The sequence below is a fragment of the Phyllostomus discolor genome, chromosome 4 (assembly GCF_004126475.2).
Source record: "Phyllostomus discolor isolate MPI-MPIP mPhyDis1 chromosome 4, mPhyDis1.pri.v3, whole genome shotgun sequence".
In the NCBI taxonomy this organism is placed as follows: Eukaryota; Metazoa; Chordata; class Mammalia; order Chiroptera; family Phyllostomidae; genus Phyllostomus; species Phyllostomus discolor.
In genome coordinates, this window is record NC_040906.2 from 93,542,908 (window position 1) to 93,557,447 (window position 14,540).

Below are 14,540 nucleotides of genomic sequence, written 5' to 3' on the forward strand. Positions count from 1 at the left end.
AACAAAGAAACCATTAACAGATAACAACAGAAGAAGGAGAAGGAGGGAGTAGTAACCACACAAACCTCAATCCAGGGCTTATCTGGAAACACAACTAAACAGTAAAGACAGTGCCCAATACAAACAACTGAACAAGAGCAAGAGAGAATCCTTAAAACCTTATACACACAGGAGAACCAGCTTGAATACAACCTGCCCTCACCAGCACAACAAAATACAGAAGGTGGTGGACAGAGTGACCCTCATTTAACCAGCTGGTGGGAAGGAACCACCAAAGAAAGACTCAACGACAATCAAAACCCAAAGGCAAACACAAAGCCAACTTAATCGACAGCCCAAGACCAGTGAGCTTGGGAGATCAAGGAAACAGCACCACTGAAACTCACTGCTATGCTACTAAACAGGTTCACAACATAAACCCAGGGAGCCAGAACAGATCAATTTAAGAAGCCAAGGCGAACAAGAAGAGTCTCACAAACAATGGGGAGACAAAGAAACAATCCCCAAATGAAAGGAAAGGAGGAAGCCTCAAAAAGAATGCTAAATGAAATAGAAACAATTGAACTATCAGATATTGAGTTCAAAGCAATAATTCTCAGGAAGCTCAGTGAGCTCACAATGAGCTACCAGAAACTACAGGGAAGCTACAATGAACTCAGTGAAAACTACATCAGCATAAAAAAGGAAACAGAAACTCTCAACAAGGGCCAAGAGGAATGAAGAATACAATTTCTGAACTGAAGAACACACTAGAAGGAATGAAAAGCAAGATCACTGAAGCAGAAAGCTGGATTAGTGAATTGGAGGACAATGTAGAAAAAACACCCAGAAAGAGCAAGAAAAGGAAAAGAGGCTCAGAAAGAATGAAGAGGGATTGAGAGAAATGCAAGACAATATGAAACGTAATAATATCCGTATAATAGGGATACCAGAAGGAGAAGAAGAACAAGGGATAGAAAACCTAGTTGAACAAGTGATGATGGAAAACTTCCCTAATTTGATGAGACAAAAAGTCACACAAATCCAGGAAACACAGAGAGTTCCAATCAAGAGGAACCCAAAGAGGCCCACCTCAAGACACATCATAATTAAAATGGCAAAATTGCAAGACAAAGAGAGAATCTTAAAGGCAGCAAGGGAGAAACAGGAAGTAACATACAAGGGGGCCCCAATAAGGCTAACAGCTGACTTCTCAATGGAAACACTCCAAGCCAGAAGAGAATGGCAAGAAATACTCCAAGTAATGAGAACCCGAGGCCTGCAACCACGACTACTTTACCCAGCAAGGCTCTCAATTAAGATCGAAGGCCAAATAAGAAGCTTCTCAGACAAAAGAAGTCTAAAAGAATACACCTCCACTAAACCAGCTCTGCAAGAGATGCGAAAGGGACTGCTTTAAGGAAAGAAAGGAAAAGAGAGAGTGAGAGAGGATCACATGTACATAAAAGAAAATGAATAAGTACCTATCAATAATAACCTTAAACGTAAATGGATTAAATGCTCTAATCAAAAGACATAGAATAGCTGATTGGATAAGAAAACATGACCCACACATATGCTGTCTACAAGAGACCCACCTCAGGATAAAAGATCTGCACAGGTTGAAAGTGAAGGGCTGGAAACAAATTTTCCAAGCAAATGGACAGGAAAAAAAAGCCGGGGTAGCAATACTCATATCTGACAAAATAGATTTCCAAAGAAGGGCAATAAAGAGAGACCCAGAAGGTCATTTCATAATACTCAAGGGAAGAGTTCACCAAGAAGACATAAATATTGTAAATATATATGCACCCAACATAGGAGCACCCAAATACATAAAGAAAATCTTAGAGGACTTCAAGAAAGATATGGACAGCAACACAATTATTGTGGGGGATTTTAACACCCCACTATCAAAAATGGACAGATCTTCCAAACAAAATATCAACAAAGATATTGTGGCATTGAACAATACCCTAGACGAAATGGGCTTTACTGATATTTACAGAACCCTCCATCCCAAAGAAGCTAAATACACATTGTTTTCAAATGTACATGGAACATTTTCAAAGATTGACCACATGATAGGACACAAAACAAGCCTCAACAAGGTCAAAATAATTGAAATCATACCAAGCAATTTCTCAGATCACAAGGGACTGAAACTAGAAACCAACCCCAAGGAAAAAAACCCAAAACACTCAAATTCATGGAGATTAAACAGCATGCTATTAAACAATGAATGGGTCAAGAATGATATTAGGGAAGAAATCAAACGGTTTTTGGAAACAAATGAAAACAAACTCACAACAACCCAAAACTTATGGGACACAGCCAAGGCAGTCCTGAGAGGGAAGTTCATAGTGATACAGGCCCACCTAAAAAAGTTAGAAACATTTCAAACAACCTAACCCTATGTCTACAAGAACTCGAGGAACAACAACAAAGAAAGCCCAGAGCAAGCAGAAGGAAAGAAATAACCAAGATCAGAGCAGAATTAAATGACATAGAGACTAAAAGCACAATTCTAAAGATCAATGAATCCAAGAGTTGGTTCTTTGAAAAGATAAACAACATCGACAAGCCTTTAAGCAGGCTCATCAAGAAAAAAAGAGAAAACCGAAATAAACACAATCAGAAATGAAAGAGGAGAGATTACAACAGATACCACAGAAATACAAAGGATTGTAAGAAATTACTACAGAGAGCTGTATGCCAAGAAATTTGAAAACCTAGATGAAATGGACAAATTTCTAGAAAAATATAATCTTCCAAAACTCAAAAAAATGGAAGCAGAATGCCTGAACAATAACAGCAAAAGAAATTGAAGCAGTAATCAAAAAACTCCCAACACACAAAAGCCCTGGACCAGATGGTTTCACAGGAGAATTCTACAAAGCATTTAAGGAAAAACTAACACCTATCCTTCACAGAGTATTTCAAAAAATCCAAAAAGATGGAAGACTCTCAAACTCTTTTTATGAGGCCAACATCATCTTAATTCCAAAACCAGATAAAGACACAACAAAGAAAGAAAACTATAGGCCAATATCGCTGATGAACATTGATGCTAAAATCCTCAACAAAATACTGGCAAACCGCATCCAACAATACATTAAGAAGATCATACACCATGACCAAGTGGGATTCATTCCAGGTATGCAAGGATGGTACAATATTTGCAAATCAGTAAATGTAATAGATCACATAAACAAAAGCAAAGACAATAACCACATGATCATATCAATAGATGCAGAAAAAGCATTTGATAAGGTACAGCACCCATTTATGATAAAAACACTCAGTAAAGTGGGAATAGAGGGTGCATTCCTCAACATAATAAAGGCCATATATGAGAAACCTACAGCCAATATTATACTCAATGGGCAAAAATTAAAATCTTTTCCACTAAGAACAGGAACAAGACAAGGATGTCCACTTTCACCACTTCTATTCAATATAGTACTGGAAGTTCTAGCCACAGCAATCAGACAAGAAAAAGAAATAAAAGGAATCCAAATCGGAAAGGAGGAAACAAAACTGTCACTGTTTGCAGATGACATGATAGTGTACATAGAAAATCCTATAGACTCCACCAAAAAACTGCTTGACCTAATAAATGAATTTGGCAAAACAGCGGGATACAAAGTCAATATCCAGAAATCAAAGGCATTTCTGTACACCAACAATGAAACAGCAGAAGCAGAAATCAAGAAAAAAATCCCATTTGAAATAGCAAAAAGAAAAAAAAAAATACCTAGGAATAAACCTAACCAAAGAGGTAAATGACCTGTATTCAGAAAACTACATAACACTGAGGAGAGATATCAAGGAAGACACAAACAAATGGAAACATATACCGTGTTCATGGATTGGAAGAATTAATATCATCAAAATGTCCATACTACCAAAAGCAATTTACACATTCAATGCAATACCGATTAAAGTACCAATGGCATATTTCACAGACATAGAACAAACACTTCAACAATTTATATGGAACCATAAACGACCCTGAATAGCGGCTGCAATTTTGAGAAAGAAGAGTAAAGTAGGAGGGATCACAATACCTGACACTAAACTATACTACAAGGCCAGTGTAATCAAAACAGCCTGGTACTGGCATAAAAACAGGCACATGGACCAATGGAACAGAACAGAGAGCCCAGAAATAAACCCAAGCCTCTACGGTCAATTAATATTTGACAAAGGAAGCAGCAACATAAAATGGAATAAAAATAGCCTCTTCAACAAATGGTGTTGGGAGAACTGGACAGCTACATGCAAAAAAATGAAACTCGAGCACCAACTTACACCTTATACAAAAATAGATTCAAGGTGGATCAAAGACTTAAATATAAAGCGTGACACCATTAAAGTCCTAGAAGAGAATGTAGGTAGGAAAATCTCAGATATTTCACGCAGAAACTTTTTTACTGACTTGTCTCCTAGAGCAAGGGGCATAAAGGAAAGAGTAAACAAATAGGACCTCATCAAAATTAAAAGCTTTTGAACAGCTAAAGAAAACAGTATCAAAATAAAAAGAGAACCAACTGTATGGGAAAACATATTTGCCAATGATACCTCAGACAAGGGTTTAATCTCCAAAATATATAAAGAACTTACAGGACTCCACTCTAAGAAGACAAATACCCCAATTAAAAAATGGGCAAAGGAGTTGAACAGACACTTCTCCAAGGAAGACATACAGAAAATCCAAAGACACATGAAACGATGCTCAATATCGCTAGCCATCAGAGAGATGCAGATTAAAACCACAATGAGATACCACTTGACACCAGTCAGAATGGCCATCATAAACAAAGCAACAAACAATAAGTGTTGGAGAGGCTGTGGAGAAAGGGGGTCCCTAGTGCACTGTTGGTGGGACTGCAGACTGGTACAACCACTATGGAAAACAGTTTGGAACTTCCTCAGAAAACTAAAAATGGATCTGCCTTTTGACCCAGCAATTCCATTGCTGGGACTCTATCCTAAGAACACTAAAACACCAATACAAAAGAACCTTTGCACCCCGATGTTCATAGCAGCACAATTTACAATAGCTAGGTGCTGGAAACAACCTAGATGCCCATCAGTAAATGAATGGATCAAAAAACTATGGTACATTTACACAATGGAATTCTATGCAGCAGAAAGAAAGAAGGAGCTCATACCCTTTGCAACAGCATGGATGGAGCTGGAAAGCATTATGCTAAGCGAAACAAGCCAGGCAGTGAAAGACAAATACCACATGATATCACCTTTAACAGGAATCTAAACAGCAAAACAAAAAAAACTAGCAAAATATAACCAAAGACACTGAAATAGGGGATAGTCTGACAGTGGCCAGAGGGGAGAGAAGAGGGAATTTCAGGGGGGAATGGGTAGGGTTTACAGAAACAAATTTGGAGGACACATGGACAAAAACTGGGGGTGGGGGGTGATGGGGGGGAAGGGTGGAGGGTTGGGTGGGTGGGCAGGAATGGGAGTAGCTGGGAGAAAACTGTACTTGAACAATGATTAAAAATAAAAAAAAATTTAAAAAAAGCTTATGTAACTAACTTAGTTGACAAGAGGGACATGGAAGAAATGGTATATAAATAGATTTTTTTAGAAAAAACAAATGATTTCTTAGGAGAATTAAGAGATAAGTAGCCTAATAATAATGTTTGTCCATAAAGGTATATGTGACATTTTTAGGGCCATAAAACTCCCCAGAGAGGAAAATTTTAGTAGATTTACTTTCAGGCCTTCTCCTGGGAATAGAAGCCTCCCCAGAGAGGAAATTTATGGCAATCCTCATTCCTCCAGAATTTCTGCTTTTAGTCAGATGAGGGAAGCTCTGACAAGACTTCTTTCTGCATCTGTTGAATCTCTGATGTCTTCAGCTTAAGATAAACTTTAAACCAACTCTATGATTCTGAGTGGGCCCCTGTAAGTTTTTAGGTTAGAACTAAAATAACCTGTGGCTTATACTCTCAGCATTTTAGAATGCTGCTATGACCCCACAAATAAGCCTGAACCAGCTTCCTGGATGATGAGATCACATGGAAACAGTGAAAGCCAGTATCACCACGTGGGGCAGAGGTGAGTTGTCCCAGCTGAGCACAGCCCAAACTTCGAGCCAAAACAAATAGGAGTGAATGTTATTGTTGTTTTAAGTCAATAAGTTGGGAGGTAATTACACAGTAATGAACGACTAATGGATATTTAAAGTTTCTTCCTCTAGGTCCCAGACTTTTCCTATTAATTTTATTATATAATTAATTTACATGCATTCACTATTGTAAATGAAATCTCTATTTTCAAGAGGTTGTTGTTTATAAATGTGAAAGCTGTGTGTATTAATTTTGTACCTGTACTAATGAATTTATTTAGAAGTTCTAATGGATTTTAAACATAAATACTTGAAGTAACCAGCCATGTGATATTTTGCTTCTTCTTTAACAAAGATGTTTTATGCATATATACCTTCTGTATTTCTACTTACTAATATTTCTTGGATAATGCTAAATAATAGTGATAGTAATGATACATATATTTTATGTTTCCTGAATGTAATGATACATTTTCCTGTGCTCAACTATTAAACATTACACTGAAAATTAAGCGATTTTAATAAAAATATATTTAAAATTTTATCACAAGTTTTATGGCCATCAATTTAAATTTTGCATATAGTTTATAGTAGTTATGTTTTATACTAACTAAATACTTAGTATAAAGTATTTATTTATTTATTTTTTATACTAATTGCATAGTGTGTTACATAGTGTGTTTTATACCTTTTTTATTATGCTGCTTGCTTTTATACTAGTATTTGTTTTATACTATATTATATACATATATTTCTTAATATTGTCAGTCTTTATTTTGGAAAAAACTCCAGGTTTCTATAGTATTTTCTAGTTTAGTTTTTGCTAGCGTCTGTTTTATTTGAAACTCAAATCAATATTTTTAAATGAGTTTTCTTTCTTCGTACTGATGTGTTTGGGTTTGATATCATGGATATGTTTGATTTTTAAAAATAGTTTTGAACTTTTCCTCTGTTCCCAGTGCTCCAGACAAGTTTAAATAGCACCAGCATGATCAATTCCTTGAAATATTGATAAAATTCACCTCTAATAACCTGTGGTTTTTGGTCTTTGCAGAATGGTGAGGAGGAAGCTGGCTAGTTTTTTAACATGCTCAGTTTCTCTCATGCAATTAGACTGTTTATGTTTTCTGAGACTTTATGTGTTGATTTGAGCAGTTTGCATTTTCTCAGAAAATAATTTACTGTTTTCAGCTTTCTATTGATTTGAAGGAAGTGATGAATTGTTTAATTTCTTTAATTTTCTCTGTACTGTAAGTTCTTTACCATACACCCTCTGATCTTTTGTGTCTGCTTCATCCCTTATCTTTCCTGATTAGACAACATTTTATTATTTTTGAAATAAATCACATTTAGATTACACATTATTACTACATTTGTTTCAGATGTGTTTTCATTTCTTTTTTAAGTTACTTTATTGTTGTTCAATTACAGTTGTCTGCATTTTCCCCCCACTATTCCCCCTCACCCCAGCCAAACCTACTTCCCTCCCTTGCTTCTACCCTCCCCCATGGTTGTACCCATGTGTCCTTTATAGTAGTTCCTGAAAAGCCTTCTCCCCACTGTCCCCTTCCCTCTCCACTCTGGCAATTGTTAGATTGTTCTTAATTTCAATGTCTCTAGTTATATTTTATTTGCTTTTTTCTTCTGTTGATTATATTCCAGTTAAAGATGACATTATATGGTAGTTGTCCCTCACCACCTGGCTTATTTCACTTAGCATAATGGTCTCCAGTCCCATCCATGCTGTTGCAAAGGGTAGGAGCTCCTTCTTTCTCTCTGCTGTGTAAAATTTCATTGTGTAAATGTACCATAGTTTTTTGATCCACTCATTTACTGAGGGACTCTCACCCATATTTTTGGACCATAAGACGCACCTAGGTTTTAGAGGAGGAAAATAGGGAAAAAAATTTGAAGCAAAAAATGTAGTGAAATATTTAATAATAATATTTAACCTAATATTTTACCAATGTAAATGTAAACAGAACTCAACAGCAGCATTAACAACCATTATTCCTCCCAAATTTAGAGGGAGGGGTGTGTGCATTTTATAGTCCAAAAAATATCATAGGTTGTTTCCAGCACTTGGCAATTGCAAATTTTGCTTCTATGAACATTGGGGAGCATAGGTTATTTTGGATTGGTGTTTCAGTGTTCTTAGGTATAATCCCAGCAGTGGAATTGCTGGGTCAAAAGGCAGTTCCATTTTTAGTTTTCTGAGGAAATTCCATACTGTTTTCCACAGTGGTTGCACCAGTCTGAATTCCCACCAATAGTGCACCAGGGTTCCCTTTTCTCCACTTCCTCTCCAACACTTGTTTGTTGCTTTGTTTAAGATGGCCATTCTGACAGGTGTGAGCTGGTATCTCAGTGTGTTTTAATTTGCATCTCTCTGATGGCTAGTGATGCTGAGCATCTTTTCATCTGGGCCCTCTGTATGTCCTCCTTGGACAAGTGTCTGTTCAGGTCCTTTGCCCATGTTTTAATTGGGTTGTTTGTCTTCCTGGAGTGGAGTCATGTGAGTTGTTATATTTTGGAGATCAAACCACAGTTTGAGGTATCATTGGCAAATATGTTTTCCCATATAGTTGGTTTTCTTTTCATTTTAATGCTGTGTTCTTTAGCCAGGCAAAAGCTTTTTAATTTGATAAGATTCCATTTGTTTATTCTTTCCTTTATATCCCTTGCTATAGGGTACATACCCATGAAGTTGTTGCTGCATGGAACATCTAAGATTTTCCTGCCAATGTTTGCCTCTATGACTTTTATGGTGTTATGACTTATATTTAAGTCTTTTATCCACCTTGAATTTATTGTTGTGTATGGTGTAAGTTGGTGATCAAGTTTCATTTTTTTGCATGTAGCTGTCCAGATCTTCCAACACCATTTGTTGAAGAGGCTATTTTTACTCCATTTTATGGTTCTTCCCCTGTTGTCAAATATTAATTGAACCATAGAGACTTGGGTTTATTTCTTGGCTCTCTGTTTTCTTTCATTGGTCCATATGTCTGTTTTTATGCCAATACCAGGTTGTTTTGATTACAGTGACCTTGTAATATAGTTTGGTATCAGGTCTCATGATCCCTCCTACTTTGTTCTTCTTTCTCAAAATTGTAGCAGCTATTCAGGATTGTTTATGGTTCCATATAAATTTTTGAAGTATCCGTTCTATGTCTGTGACATATGCCATTGGTACTTTAATAGGTATTGTACTGAATCTGTAAATTGCTTTGGGTAGTATAGACACGTTGATGATGTTAAATCTTCCAATCCATGAACACGGTATGTTTCCATTTGTTTATGTCTTCCTTGATTTCTTTCTTCAGCATTGTGTAGTTTTCTGAGTACAGGTTTTTTTTACCTCCTTGGTTAGATTTATTCCTAGGTATTTTATTTTTCTTGTTGCTATATCAAATAAGATTTTTTCCTGATTTCTGTTTCTGATATTTTATTTTTGGTGTACAAAAATGTCTTTGATTTCTTTTTATTTTTAATTTTCTTTTTTTTAAGATTTTATTTATTTATTTTTAGAGAGGGGAGGGAAGGAGATAGAGAACGAGAGAGAAACATCAATCTGAGGTTGCTGGGGGTCATGGCCTGCAACCCAGGCATGTGCTCTGACTGGGAATCAAACCTGTGACACTTTGGTTTGCAGCCTGCACTCAATCCACTGAGCTACACCAGCCATGGCTGATTTCTGAATATTGACTTTGTATCCCACTGTTTTGCTAAATTAATTTACTAGGTTGAGTAGTTTTTTGGTGGCATCTATAGGATTTTCTATGTATACTGCCACGTCATCTGCAAACAATGAGAGTTTTGCTTCCTGTTTTTCAATTTGAGTGCCTTTTATTTCCTTTTCTTGTCTGATTGCTATGGTTAGGACTTTCAGTACTATGTTGAATAAAAGTGGTGAAAGTGGGCATCCTTGCCTTATTCCTGATCTTAGTGGGAAAGCTCTAAGTTTTTGTCCATTCAGTATGAGATTGACTGTAGGTTTCTTATATATGTCCTTTATCATGGTGATGTATGTTCCCTCTACTCCCACTTTGCTGAGTGTTTTTATCATAAATGGGTCCTGTACCTTATCAAATGGTTTTTCTGTATCTTTTGATATGATCACGTGATTTTTGTCTTTCATTTTGTTTATGTGGTGTATTATGTGTATTGATTTGTGAATATCATACCTTCCTTGCATCCCTGAGATGAATCCCACCTGGTTGTGGTGTATGACCTTTTTAATGTATTGCTGGATGCAGTTTGCCAATATATTGTTGAGGATTTTAGTATCTATGTTCATCAGCGATATTGGCCTGAAGTTTTCTTTCTTTGTTGTGTCTTTATCTGATTTCAGGATTAGGATGATGCTGGCTTCATAAAAAGAGTTTGGGAGTCTTCCATCTTCTTAAATTCTTTGGAATAATCTCTGGAGGATGGGGGTTATCTCTCCCTTAAATGTTTTGTAAAATTCTCCTGTGAAACCATCTGCTCCAGGACTTTTGTATGTGGGAAGCTTTTTGATTACTGTTTCAGTTTCAGCTGCTGTTAGTGGTCTGTTCAGGATTTCTGCTTCTTCTGCATTGAGTTTTGGAAGATTATGTTTTTCTAGAAATTTGTCCATTTCACCTAGGTTTTCAAATTTCTTGGCATACAGCTCTTTGTAGTAATTTCTTACAATCCTTTGTATTTCTGTGGTATCAGTTGTGATCTCTCCTTTTTCATTTCTGATTGTGTTTATTTGGGACCTCTCTCTTTTTTGTTGATGAGTCTGCTTAAAGGCGTGTCAATTTTGTTTCTTTTTTTCAAAGAACCTGCTCCAGGATTTATTGATCCTTAGAATTGTGCTTTTAGTCCTATGTCATTTAATTCTGCTCTGATCTTGGTTGTTTCCTTCTTTCTACTTGTTCTGGGCTGTCTTTGTTGTTGTTCTTCCAGTTCTAGTAGATTCAGGACTAGGTTGTTTATTTGAAATGTTTCTATCTTTTTTAGCTATGCCTGTATTGCAGTGAAGTTCTCTTTCAGGACTGCCTTTGCTGTGTTCCAAAAGTTTTGGGTTGTTGTGAGTTCATTTTTGTTTGTTTCCAGAAACTTTTTGATTTCTTCACTAATCTCAGTTTTGACTGAGTCATTGTTTAACAGCATGCTATTCAATCTCCATGATTTTGAGTGTTTTGAAGTTATTCCTTGAAGTTTGTTTCTTGTTTCAGTCCCTTGTGATCAGAGAAAAAGCTATATATGATAAATAAAGCTATAAAGCTATATATTTTCTTGAATTTGTTGAGGCTTGTTTTGTGTCCTATTATATGGTCTATCTTTGAAAATATTCCATGTGCACTTGAAAAGAATGTGAATTTTGCTTCTTTGGGATGAAGGGCTCTATATATATCAGTTGAGTCCATCTTTGTTGATACTTTGTATGGAAGATCTGTCTATTTTTGACAGTGGGGTGTTAAAATCCCCTACTGTAATTGTGTTGCTGTCAATATCTTTCTTGAAGTCCTCTAAGATTTTCTTTATGTGTTTGGGTACTCCTATGTTAGGTGCATATATATTTACAGTGTTTATGCCTTTTTGATGGATTCTTCCCTTGAGTATTATGAAGTGACCTTCTGGGTCTCTCTTTATGGCTCATTTTTGAAGTCTATTTTGTCTGATATGAGTATTGCTACCCTGGCGTTTTTTTTTTCCTATTCACTTGCTTGGAATATTTGTTTCTAGCATTTGACTTTCAGTCTGTGTAGGTCTTTTGTTCTGAGGCGTGTCTCTTGTAGGCAGCATATATGTGGGTCATGTTTTCTTATCTGCTCAGCTATTCTGTGTCTTTTTATTGGGGCATTTAACCCATTTATGTTTAAGGTTATTATTGATAGGTACTTATTCATTGTCATTTTTTTGTACCTGTGTTCCTCTCTCTTTTACTGTTTTTCTTCCTGTTCTTAAAGCAAACCCTTTAGCATTTGTTGCAGAGCTGGTTTGGAGGAGGTATATTCTTTGAGGATTCTTTTGTCCAGGAAGCTCCTTATTTGGCCTTCCATTTTGATTGAGAGCCTTGCTGGATAAAATAGTCTTGGTTGCAGGCCTCAGGTTCTCATTGCTTGGAATATTTCTTGCATTTTCTTCTGGCTTGGAGAGTTTTCATTGTGAAGTCAGCTGCTAGTCATATTGGGGCTCCCTTGTATGTTACTTCCTGCTTTTCCCTGGCTGCCTTTAAGATTCTTTCTTTATCTTGGAATTTTGCCATTTTAATTATGATATGTCCTGAAGTGGGCCTCTTTGGGTTCCTCTTGATTGGAACCCTCTGTGTTCCTGGATTTGTGCAACTTTTTCTCTCATCAAATTAGGGAAGTTTTCCTTCATTACATTTTCAAATAGGTTTCTATCCCTTGCTCTTCTTCTTCTCCTTCTGGTATCCCTATATGGATATTATTACATTTCATGTTGTCCTGCATTCCCCTTAACCCCTTTTCATTCCTTCTGAGTCTCTTTTCCTTTTCTTGTTCATTCTGGGTGTTTTTTCCTACTTTGTCCTCCAGCTCGATGATCCGATGCTCTGCTTCATCGAGCCTGTGTTTGATTTCTTCACTGTGTTCCTCAGTTCCAAAATTGTATTTTTCATTTCCTCTTGGCCCTTGATAGTTTCTATTTCTTTTTTCATGTTGATATAGTTTGCAGTGAGTTCATTGTAGTTTCCTTGTAGTTTTTGGTCATTCTCTGTGAGCTCATTGAGCTTCCTGATAACCATTGTTTTGAACTCAATATCCTCTAGTTCCTTGCCTCTATTTCATTTAGCATTTTTTCTAAGGCTTCCTCTTTTTCTTTCATTGAGGTGTTGTTTCTTTGTCTTCCCATTGTTTGTGAGACTCTTCTTGTTTGCCTTTGCTTCTTAAATTGATCTGTTCTGACTCCCTGGGTTTCTGGTGTGAACTTCTATGGTAGAATGCTTATGAAACTTAGTGCTGCAGTCTCCTTGGTCTCTTGAGCTCTCTGGTCTTGGGCTGTCATTTATGTTAGCTCTCTGTATGTCTTTGGGTTCTGATTGTTGTTGGGTGTTTCTTTGGTGGGTCCTTCCCTCCAGCTGGTTAACTGAGGGTTACTCTGTCCACCACCTCTTATATTATGTTGTACAGGTGTGGGCAAGTTGTGTTGAAGCTGGTTCTTCCATGTGTACAAGGTTTTGAGGATTCTCTCTTGCTCTTGCTCAGTTGTTTGCTCCAAGTAATTTCTCCACCATTTAGTTGTATTTCCAGATAGGTCCTGAGTTGAGTTAGGGTGACTTCCACTCCTTTGTTCACCTTCTTTTGTTGTTATCTGTCAGTGGTTCCTTTGTTGGTGGGTTACCTCTTCCAGCAGGTATACTGGTGTTCACAGCTTCTACCTACTCTTTTTTTGTGATCAGTTGGAGGGGTAAGGCAAATGGTTTAAGACAGCAAGAGTATATTCTATGATATTTGAAGTACCAACCCATACAGAAGAGATAGGAGATCCTTTGGATATATATAGTGTTAACTGTGATATTTGACCCAACTAGCCACTTTTTGAAAAGGGTAGAAAGAAGATAAGACTCTTGTTAGATGGGGGAAGGATTGTGAGTTGGATCTAGAAAGCAGTGAGCTTGTGGGAGGTCAGATTATGAGGTAAAGTGAGAATAAAGGATAGAAAATAGGTGTAGTGTGTGAAAGAATAGAGGTAGCTATTAGAGTAATAAAGTTCAGGAAACAGTGGAGTGGGCTAAGACTTGGCAGGGGTGCTGTGTAATATTTACAGTTTATGTAACAGCAATTATTTACAATAATAATGGAGCAACAATCATATGGTATAATCTATGTAATATGGATATTCAGAATAGGAAGTATAGGACCTCGAGAAGTGTGCTAATGGAACACAAGTGAAGTGAAAGACAGTAAATTAAAAGCGCACTATTAAAAAGAGAACAAGGGAAACCAGTCAAAAATGCAATTTAAGCAGCCAGGCTCAGAAGATTAAACAGAAAGAAGAGAAATACAAAAATACTAATGAAATGAAAGATGTAAGACTAATGAAAAAATGATGCAAATATACAATAATTTTCAAGTTCTCTGGAGTAGCAAAGTGAAATTTGTCTCACTGTCTCAGCTGTAGGGATGACCCCTCTTTGGGTCCAACTCTGGTCTTTTCACAGTTCCAGGTTTTATTGTCTCACTTGTGGGAATTAAAAAAAAATAAAAAAAGAAGGAAGAAGAGATATAAATGGAAAGAAAGAAAAAAAAGAAAGAAAGAAGGAATCAAAAAAAGAAAGAAGAAAGGAAGAAGGAGATAAAAGAAAAAAATTACTTACAAAGAAAAATACCTCCTTCTGAATTCAAACAGGCGAAGCCAGCTCTGCTGGTCTTCCTGGCTGCAGCAGGCTGAGTGGGAATTTGTTTTAATTTTCTTCTTTCCTGAGTGGCACTCGTCCAGTCTCCAGCCCAGTTCCTCAGTTCACTGT